This window comes from Cupressus sempervirens, chromosome 8 (assembly GCF_028749045.1).
Source record: "Cupressus sempervirens isolate cs-2001-9-10 chromosome 8, ASM2874904v1, whole genome shotgun sequence".
Taxonomy (NCBI): Eukaryota; Viridiplantae; Streptophyta; class Pinopsida; order Cupressales; family Cupressaceae; genus Cupressus; species Cupressus sempervirens.
In genome coordinates this window covers 94,767,308-94,778,225 of record NC_143125.1, presented here as the reverse complement: position 1 = coordinate 94,778,225, position 10,918 = coordinate 94,767,308, and positions in this window count along the sequence as shown.

Below are 10,918 nucleotides of genomic sequence, written 5' to 3'. Positions count from 1 at the left end.
AAGAAATTTTGAGAACAAAATGAATGATGGAAAGAAAGTTGGAAATGAAAGAAGGAACCATGAAAGGAACTCTAGAACTAAAAGAGACAATGAAGAACAAAGAAACATTATTAGTTAACTTCGATAATAACTTAATGAGGAATTTCTTAAAGGAGTAGATATCTTAAAAGAAAAGCTAGATGATGATGAGATAGGAAGATCAAAGTTAGTTGTTGAGTTCGATTCAACTAAGTTGAATTAAGCTTGTTCATAGCATTAGAATTTGAAAAATTCATTCATAGAAAGAATTAGAGGTAGTGAAGTTAGGAAAAGGTGTATCTAGTTAAGTTTAGATGGTACCTAAGCTCACTTATAATTTGGAGCTCATCTAAAAAGGTTATGAAGGAATTTAGAGTTACTAGTATTAAAGAAAATGGTTAATTCTGTAGCAAAAGATTTAAAGTGTATTTTTGTAGAGAATTTCATGATGTGAAGTTTAATAGATTATTTTCATAACAAAACCTATCTATGATAAACTTTGCAGAGCATTTGAAGATCAGACAAATGATCTTGAGCTATTATTTGATTAGAGAACATAATTGATAGCTTTTTAATGTTTGCAGAGTACACAATTAATGCAAGTTCTAGTTGATGGAATAGATGGAGTATAGAATTGATTTTTACTTCATTTCAAACACATCCAAAGAAATGAGAACTTAGAAGTGACTTCTTAGAGCATTTTTGAAGTAAACCCTATTTTCTGAAAGAGGTATTTTATCATTTTTCCACAAATTTGTTTGATAAAAGTTCATAATTGATATAATCATGGATATGCTAGCAGTGCACAATGTTGAGAATGAGGATAGAACTAAGTTGAAGGTTTTTACTATAAAGCCTACTAAAGGAAACCCTAACTCAACATTTTCTATCACTTTGAACAATGTAGTCTATCTTGAAGATGTAGGAAATTATCTGAATAGTAAGTTTGAGTCTATTGGTAGTGAATTCATGAACAAAGATATGGAATTGGTTTTCAATCATGACATGACTATGAGACTAGATTTGAATATATAAAAGGAATTAGACTTTTTTAAATATCACTTCCACCATGAGTTAGACACAGATGAGTGGACATATAATATTGAATAGGATACATGATGGTAAATTATGGATGCAAGATAGTGTAATTGATATTTATTCCAACCTTATTCATGAGGTAACTAGTCTTAGTAAACAACATAGTGTACCTATAGGCAAAAAATTTGTCAAAAATGAGGTTGAGTTATACTAAGGTAGTGTATAATGGAAAGGCTATGGTGATCAACACCATCAAGCAAGATGATGTAAGATTTTTGAGTAGAATTATTGCCTATTCTATTTGTGCAAGTTCTAAGATTGATGAAATTTTAGCAAGATTCATATATGCAACATATAAGATATGTATAGAGAAGGAACAATTGAATCTTAGTGAAATACTGAGAATGCAACTCTTACAAAACCTAGAAAAGATCAAGAGGACAAAGAATAATGTATTTAGATTCTAGTCATTGATCAATCACATATTCTTTCATGTACTTAAAAGATTTCCTTACTTATTAGTCATAGACATAATGAGTAGCAATAGATGCACAATGAAGAAGATTACAGAAGTATGTAGAACACATCCTACAAATAAGATATTGGATAGTGGCAACCTCATAATGAAAACATTTGAAAATGAAATGAAACAAAGATTCAAAATTGCACCTACAATTGTGGACAAATTTAAGGAAGACATTTGTATTTTGGTTGATATAGATTATACATATATTTAAGAAGTGAAACCTTGGGAAACATTTCTTGATCCCTTGAGTTATGAATTAAATGATCATATAGAAATTGGTTAAATTGATTTATTGTTAAATTCAGATAGAGACAAAGTAGAATACAGATTTGGTACTTATGATGAGATCATACAGTCAGCTCATCAGGTTTCTGTGGAAAAAGTATCACACAAAAGATAGAATCTATAATGAAGAAAGCACTATTAGAGGCTGAAATGATAGAAATTGAGTCTGAGGCTATAAGATAAATGATGAAGCAAGGAATACTAAATATTTAACCTTTCTCAGTATCTGTTGCAGAAATATCTTCAAAACAGAGCATTATGTATGTAGTTGTATCAGATGTTTAGCCTAGTGAAGCGAAAAGAAAATATGAATGATTGGTGGAAACAATAACTACTAAGAAAAAGAGAGTAAAATAACAAGCCACCAAACCAAGAAAAAGATAGGAAACAATTTTCACAATTATTGAGTCAAGTGATGAAGAACATGAGGAACAAGAGATCAAGCAAACACAGAAAGTGACTCCAACAATGCATGCAGCAGACAAATTTTGACAACCCTAGAAGCCAAAGATAGAGAAAATCAACATAGCTATTGCTAATGAAGGTAACTTTACTCAAAAGAACAAGTTTTATGATGTGTATAATAGTTTTGAGATGAATTCAAATGATATATTTATTGTGAGATATATTATAGAAAACAATCTAAAATTGAAGGATCTTGAGAGCATAATTAACCAGAAAGTCTATGAAAGACTCATTCAGAAGAAGGCTCATGCAAGGGAAGAAGATCTAGAACTTCATAAGTCTATTCTTAGAACTATTTGCAAGACTAATGACAAAGAAGAAATTAAAAGATTGTTGAATAAAATTGCACCATCTTTTAGAAAAAAATTGAGACTATTTTTGTTTATGGTTGGTGAAAAGGATAAACTAAGAAGTGACATTGTGGTGCAGCTATTAGTCAAATGTTGATAGAGTCAAAGGTAGCATCTCCTCCAGCACAAATAACCTCAGAAGTGTTAGTGAGTAGTGAGACTATGCAAATTGATTAAACCAGATACCAATCCATTTGGTGGTTCTGATCTTAATGAACAAGATACTAAGGATATTGAGGACAAATTGAGACAAATTGAAGAAGAGAAAATGTTATTTCAATAAGAGAAGAAGAAAATAGAGGAGCCCAAGAAGAAATTGCTTAAGGAAGAAAAGAAAATAAAGGAAGAGGAGGAGATGAGAAGAATTGTGGAAGAAGAGATGACAAAGAAAATTGAGGAAGAAGAGAAGAAGAAATTGGAAGAGAAAAAAGTAAAGGAAAGAGTGGAAAGAGAAAAGAAGGAGGAAGAAGAGAGAATATAACAACATAGATAGCTAAGAAACAAAGCTTGAGGATGGTACTAAACCATCTAGTTTGTCTACCCTGCTCTTTCTTGCTAATTTAACTACTGGTGATAATGATCAAATAGATCTAATCTCATCCCTATCCAAGCTTATTGAGAAGAATAGGAATTTAAAAATCTTACAAAGAACCTTAATGGAAGTTAATAATAGACTACATAGTACCTTGGCAATACAACACATAGAATTAGATCCTGAACATAGGGCACAAGTAGTGTTGAAATTATTTGATGAAGAGTTTATCAATTTGTTGAATGTTGTAGAGGAAAATTCATAGATTTCCCATGATGCTAATTTGTTTAGCACCATCTGCCAAAACATCAAGAATGATTTAGTTAATCTTGATACTTGTACAAAGGAACTTCAGAAATGCTAATAGGATGGGCAAATTTTGTATGTCAAGTTTACTTTATCATACAAATTGATTAAAGACATTGATATTCAGATAGAAGGAAAGTTGAGTGAGCCAGAGGCTTTATCCAACCAAATCCAACATCCATCCTATAAAGTAGATGATATTGAAGGACAAGTGGCTAATATTCATAGTCATATCGAGAAACTGGATCTTCAGACGGAACAAATCTTGAAGAGGATATTAGATTTTAAAGAATCTATTGTTTTGAATTTATCTTTTGTTGAGAAACCATTGGAGGAATGTGTCAAGGCCAAGGACACATATTCTAACTTTTTGTATTCAGATCTTAATGCAGTTGAGATTGCATCATATGACTAATGTGCAATACTTTGTCATTTAGATAGTTTTTGGATAGATTTTTGACATTTTTACCTTTGTCATCGATGTCAAATGGGAAGAAATTGTAGAAAATTAGTAGTTGCAAAAAAATGAGAATAGTAAATTGGGAGAAGTTGCAAAATATTATAAATTATATTGTAAAGGAGAGCATATGTAAAGTTGGACAAATTGTAATAGATATAATATAAGGTGTTCTTCATTTTTGTTGTGTTAAGTATTTGTCAGTTAGCCAGTTTTCCCTATTTTGTTGTCATCAATGCTAAAGGGGGAGATTGTTGACAATTGGCTAATAGTGATATGTAATTGTTGTCATTTATGGCAACACATGATGTACATGTTTACAAGAAACCTCAAAAATAAAGATACTTAGTGTTTGGCAATTAGAAAATTGTCTAAGTATAGAATTTGGTTTATAGTAGTGTATTATTTTCTTTATAACTTGTTGTCAATGTCATATTGTGACTAGAAAAGTTAGATGGAAATAGTATACATGTTGGTGATGATGTGTATAACCTCAAAAGTCAATACAGACTGTATGGAACAAAGATAATCATGTTTGAAGCAAAAGAAGATAGCAAAATTGAAGGAAAGAATTATTTTGTTTACAAGATAATTACTTGTCTAATTAGAGATGGCATCCTAGATGTTTACTCTAAGTTGTAAAAGTAGATTGTGGTCTTAGCTAACCCAGAAGAAATTTGTGAAAAGCTATGATATTTATGCAAAGGACATTTTGTGACAAGAAGTGTGAAAAAAATGAATTGTGATTATGTGCAAAATTTTGTGAAAGTGAAATAAGAAAATCTTTATATGAGTTATTTGGTGATTTGAGATCAAGTTGAAGATTAGAGATTAGTCAAGGAAGAAGTTATAGTACCTATTCAAGAAGTCTAATTACTTTTTTTGGCAGTAAGCTCTTCTTGTAATTGGAAGTACATATTTGGGTAGTGGGCTCATCTTGCATCTACTATACCAAAACTCTTAATATGTTTGGAATCTCCTAATAGGGATTCAAAGTCTCCTACCAGGGACTCCTTATACTGAATTTTCTTGTTGACTCCTAATAGGGTCCATGATCCTCTAACAAGGAACTTATATATCAGTATATTATCTAGTGGGTATCATCCCCACTGGGGTTTTTCCCTTGGGCAAGGTTTCCCTAATTAACAAAATATGGTGTTACATGATATCATTGTGCATTGTTATTGTTGCTATTCAACATTACTTTATTACTTTTTTATGCATGGTTTAAAGTAAGAAATAATATCCAATTGACAACTAAAGTTTGCAGATTACTAATTCAACACCCCCCCCCCCCTTCTCAGTAATCCCTATTTCTAACAAAAATCAATTCACTCAAAATATCAACACAAAATTGCTCAAAATTCAATTTTAAATTGTACTCTTTCACCACAGTCTGTACAAATGTTGACGGAATTTGTACATTTCTCTTCCTTATTGATCCTCTACCTTGACCAAGATATATAGGACAAATTATAACTTCCTCAATGAATTAAAAATTCCCCAACCATATTCCATCCATTGGAATCCATAACAAAGGTGGAAACATTAAAAAACTTATTTTCCCTCCTAATCTAGGATATGACCATTAGAATTAAAAATTTGAACTTTAAACCTTATTTAATTAATTTATATCATAACTTATCACTTCCTACCACTTAGGACTTATTCTAATAACCCTATTAGGACCTATTTGACTCCTCTAATCAATCTAGATCCCTTGATGTCACTATTGGATGCCCTTACATCTTTTTTGTGCCTAAATACCTTATCAAGACCTTTACGTCTTTTCAAGTTTACATTAAATTAATCACTATATATTGCCTTTATAGGCTTCAATACATTCAATCCACCTTTAAGGGTGACATTGATCCTTTATCTCTGCTTGCAACCAAGGTGTACCTAGATGTTTTTCTAGGTGCTCCTTCTCCTCCAACTTAGCACAATCTTGATCCATTCGATCTTGAAAAATTTTGGAAATTCTAGGGCATGGATAAGCCCTTTTTCAACAACGATCTTGAATTCATCTTTCAAAACTTCATCTACACATAGCTTTTCATATACTTCCCTAAATTTCAAAATCACAAATCTCTCCAATCTTACATTGGTAGCATGATCTGATGTCTTGCATAGTCACTTGACTCTAGGTGGAATAGATGACAACACTCCAACATTGTCAACAAGGGTTTTCACTATTAATTGTGTTTCTAAAATTTGGTGGAGGTCTCTGATAATTCTTAATGATTTGTGAACTTCTATCCTTTATCATTTCACTTCTAGATGCCATTGTTTTTGGGTAAAATTGAGGTTCATTGGGATAGCCTTTTATGGATATAATTGAATTGAAATTACCCTTACAAATGTCAATCTAGGATTCGTAAACTCGTGAGAGATATAACGGTTGTTTGCTCAAGGGGTGAAAGTAATAAATCAAGGGTTTTGTGAATGCAAATTACTTCTTAGTAATAAATTAAACTACCACACATTTACTACAAATGAACACAAAGTAATTAAGAATGAACTTTAAACACAAAGCAATTAAAAGTCAAACACACCACACATCTACTACAAAATGAGTTTTAAGATCCAAACAGTACTTTTTATAAATGGATTAAATTCATCTAAAGTTCACACCTTTTAACAATTAAACAATGTATTTATTAACACACCTCTAAGTAATTAATCACACTCTTTTAGATAATTATTCTCAATGAATGCTTATTGCGAAATTTGTTGTCTGATTGGAAGTTGGAAAAATTAAAGATTATAATCTGCTCAACTGTGACAGGAAGTATGGTAGCGACAGGAGGTTTTTAACTGACTGGTTTTAATACAGTACAAAAAAGAGTGTGATGAATGCGGTAGGAAGTATGATGAAGAAGGCAGAGAATAATATGGATGGCGACAGGAGCTTATGAATAGTGGGAGTATTTTAGCTCAAGGACTGAAGGGATATGGTAAGGGGAATAGAACAAATGATATTGTGAGTATTAGGGATGAATGTAGGCAGTAGGAGGAATGTGGAAAACAGTAATAGATTTATATAATGATAGGATAATATCAAACAATTTCTTTATAACTTATCAGAACCAATTACTTCATCAGACAACTGAATTGATAATCAATCGACAAGCTCTGTATAGATTCAATCAAATATATAGCAGACTTCTTGAAAATGCATACAATTTAAAACTTGAAAGGAACACATGAAATCAAACAATGAAAATACTTACAAAATAAACTGCACTAATCTCACCAAGTTTCCCAAGAGGGGGCCCTCCTTTGGTATGCACGGTGAGAACTAACTTAAAACTAGTTGCTACAGGAGTTCTGCGTTCTCAATTCAATATTTCATAAATGATGCAAAAATAGGGAATTTCATATATTATTGCTCATAGGTCTTTTGATTCACATTTTCTTATATAATCTAAAGTGTTTAACCATATTGACAACTAACTCGAATGGCCACTGGCCTGTTTCCCAAACATAGACAATAGTTTGTTTTGGCCGCAGGCCATATATAACAATGTATACAATACTCTAATTATAATAACATATGGCCAAAAGTGAGCCATTCGAAACTAATTTCTTAGTGTAACAAAACAACAATCTTCAAAACGGATCTTCTAGCTGAATGGCCAATTACGCATCCTTAGCTTTCTCAGCTCCTGTAGCAGCATTAGTCACAATATGTTATTTTCAAAAAATAAATAACTTTTAGGAACTATTCTTCCCTCTTTAGAGAAGTACTTAAATATTCTAATTTCCTAACAATAGTTTAGCAAAAAGGGAATTTTATGCCATAGAAGTGGGGAATGTATGAGGCAAAATATTAACAAAAACAAGGCACTATCAGGACTCATCAATTGTGACCTGTGGTTTTGAACAAAAAACTTTGAAAAATACCTTCCCTAAATACCTTACTTTGTAATAAGAGTAATACATACTTCACTTCAAAAATTCATTTATAACTTGCTAAGATTATTTTTCTCTAGTTTTTGAAATTACTTCTATCGCCTTTAGATCTCCTCATGAGCTCATTGATCTCTTGGTAAGAAAAATGAGTATTCAAATTCGATATATACCTTCAATCTTTCCATGTAGGTCTTTAATTAATGTCTTCATACCTAGGTAGTGTATAGCAACTAGCTTGGCCTTTTACTTTAGTTTGGTCAAGGTTATGCACTCAACCATAACAAATTCACATGATCAATATGTAATCCTCTTTGATCATTTTGTCTATACTATAAGGCTTGGTCAATATAGACTGTACCACTGGTGCTTGGTACTTTTTGATTTTCTATTTATAACTATTCTCAATGCATCTCTATCTATGTAGATATATCACTTCATCATTTTTCTTCTATGAACTAATGTAAAATATAGCTTTTAATTATACAATTTTGCATACCTTCTTTCTTTAGTGAGATGTGGTGTGATCACTAGATTCATCAGATTGGATGATCATAGTGTCTTCTACTCTACTACTTCCAGCTCTTACTATCTCTATCCATGTCTTATTTCCTTCTGGTTTTTCATTTCCATTTTTTGGTGTTGTTGCTGGTGTTTTGGTTTTGTAGTTCTTCCTTATGTGCCAAAGTTTGAGACAACTGAAATATACTATCTCTCCATTTAGCCATTTCTTATAACTTCCTCTAAAATGTGTCTTGATGCAATTCTATGGAATGTGTCCATAATCTCCACAATAGTGACAATTATACCATGTGTTGTAATCCCCATCGTAGGAATGGCCTTTCTTTGTTGTATGAGTTTGTTTCTCAACTGACCAGTGTGAATTCTTCCTAAGTCTACACTCATAAGCTATATGTACATACTTTTGACAATTATGGCAGTGGCCTTGGAATCCATATACCATTCCAGTTGAATATTTTTTCTTAGATCTACATTCATGTGCTTGATGTTCTTCTTTCTTGCAATTAACACCACTTAGTTTAGGTTTAGGAATTTTCTTACCATTTTTTCTTTTGCAAATGTTTGATGTGTGTCCAATTTTCCCATAGCAATAACATGTAGGTTTTTGTTTTGATTTTTCATTCCTCTGTTCTCCACTTTTGGATGATTCTTCTTCTTCAGTAGTTGAAGATTGCTTGTTTTATCCGAGTCTAGAGGTGTATTTTTCTCTAGGTGACTCATCATGTCTTCAAAGTGCTTGATTTCTTTGTTTGGTTTTTTAGGCCTCTACATGACTTCCTTTTCATGCCTCAACTCATTCTTCAATTTCTCATTTTTAGTCTTAGATTTATGTTCTCCAAATATTTTTTTGTTGCTTCCTTATTTGCAACTACTAACTAATTTATCATATTGAATTGATTATTTGCAAGCTTATAAACTTCAAATGATCTTTCTTCAAGTCTGCTAGCGATATACCTTTTGTTTTCTTCAGCCATGTTCTTAGCTCTCATTGCTTTCTTCTTTGGTTTGATTTCTTCACATAGTGCAACTAATTGAATTTCATGTTCCATCTTTTGATCTTTTTTCTTCTTTCACCAAGTTATTATTTTTCTCTAGTAGTTATGTCATTGCTTCGCCATTGTTACCAGTCCCTCCACTATCCAACAATTCTTCTATATCAACTTATGTGTATTGAGTGTCATTTAGCTAAATACCTATCTCTCTTCTTTTTTTTAGGGTTTTCCTTAACTCTTCTTGTGTTTTCTCTAATTGTGGCAACACAATCTAGCTTTCAATCATATGATTCTCAATTATTTTTCCCATTTTATGCACTTTCATCCAGTTGGTATGCTTACTGGCAAGAGAACTAGGCTATGATACCAATTGTTGGAATAAGTATATGGGAAACAAGATAATGAGAGGCGGTGTCAAATAGGATTATAAAATTTTGAAAACCAATTCAATTTATTCATATCCAAATCATCACATAGAGTTACCAATTAAACTTTAATGATGAAACATAAACAAAATATATCACATCAATAAAAGTTCAACACATAATACAATATTTTTGTTACCTAGAAACACTTAAAGATGAAGGTAAAAATGGGGTGGGGATGAAACCCACATATCTTCACTTTTGCAACAATAATGTTAACCTCTTAAAGTTACAATGTTTGATCATAAAATATGATCTACCCTATGAAAGATCTACCATATTAAAAGAATAAAGGACTATTAGATCTCCCTTGTTAAATTATTTCACACTCACAATAAAGTAAGGACTCTTTTATGATATTTACATAGGCCTATAATGACCACTCTATTAAGAGATTTGCCCTATCACAATTACAAAATAATTGATTTAGTACTTGACCCTTAGTTTTCCCTATAAGTTGATGTTAGGCCTCCTCTTTCCTATGCCTCTAATTTGATTCTCCTAATCTGAAAAATTTGTTCATTTCTTCACTACTCTAATTGCTCTCTACTTGATCTTCTCTTGAATTTCATCATCTTTCCCATTTTTTTTATCTTTTTATGATTGGTTGAATTGTTCTCCTTAAGGTCATTACCTTCTATAATGACACATAACCAATATCTAATTTCACTTTATACATATTAAATGTTATTGAAATGTCGACCACAAATGGGTCACATATTATTTTGTGCCATTACGAAATATCATATCAAAACTAAAGCACTTGGAATTTGAATGCTCTAACCCTCAATCATGCATAAACTATCATGTTGTTTCTTGACTTCTATATGTCTATTTTCTTTGCTCTTGATAAGTTATCAATATGCTTGCTCTCTATTATATTTCTTGACTCATATTGTATTCCTTGGCTCTTATATCTACCTAGTCTCTACTAAATTCTTAGCAACCATTGTCCTACATGATATAAGTATTGTATGCTCGACCATTACTAGATAACTCGATCGGAATGGTGACTTAGTAATCTTGCGTAGTAAATGACTTGCAAATGACTAAGTGTTTGATCACTAATCAACAACATAGGCTTAGAGAT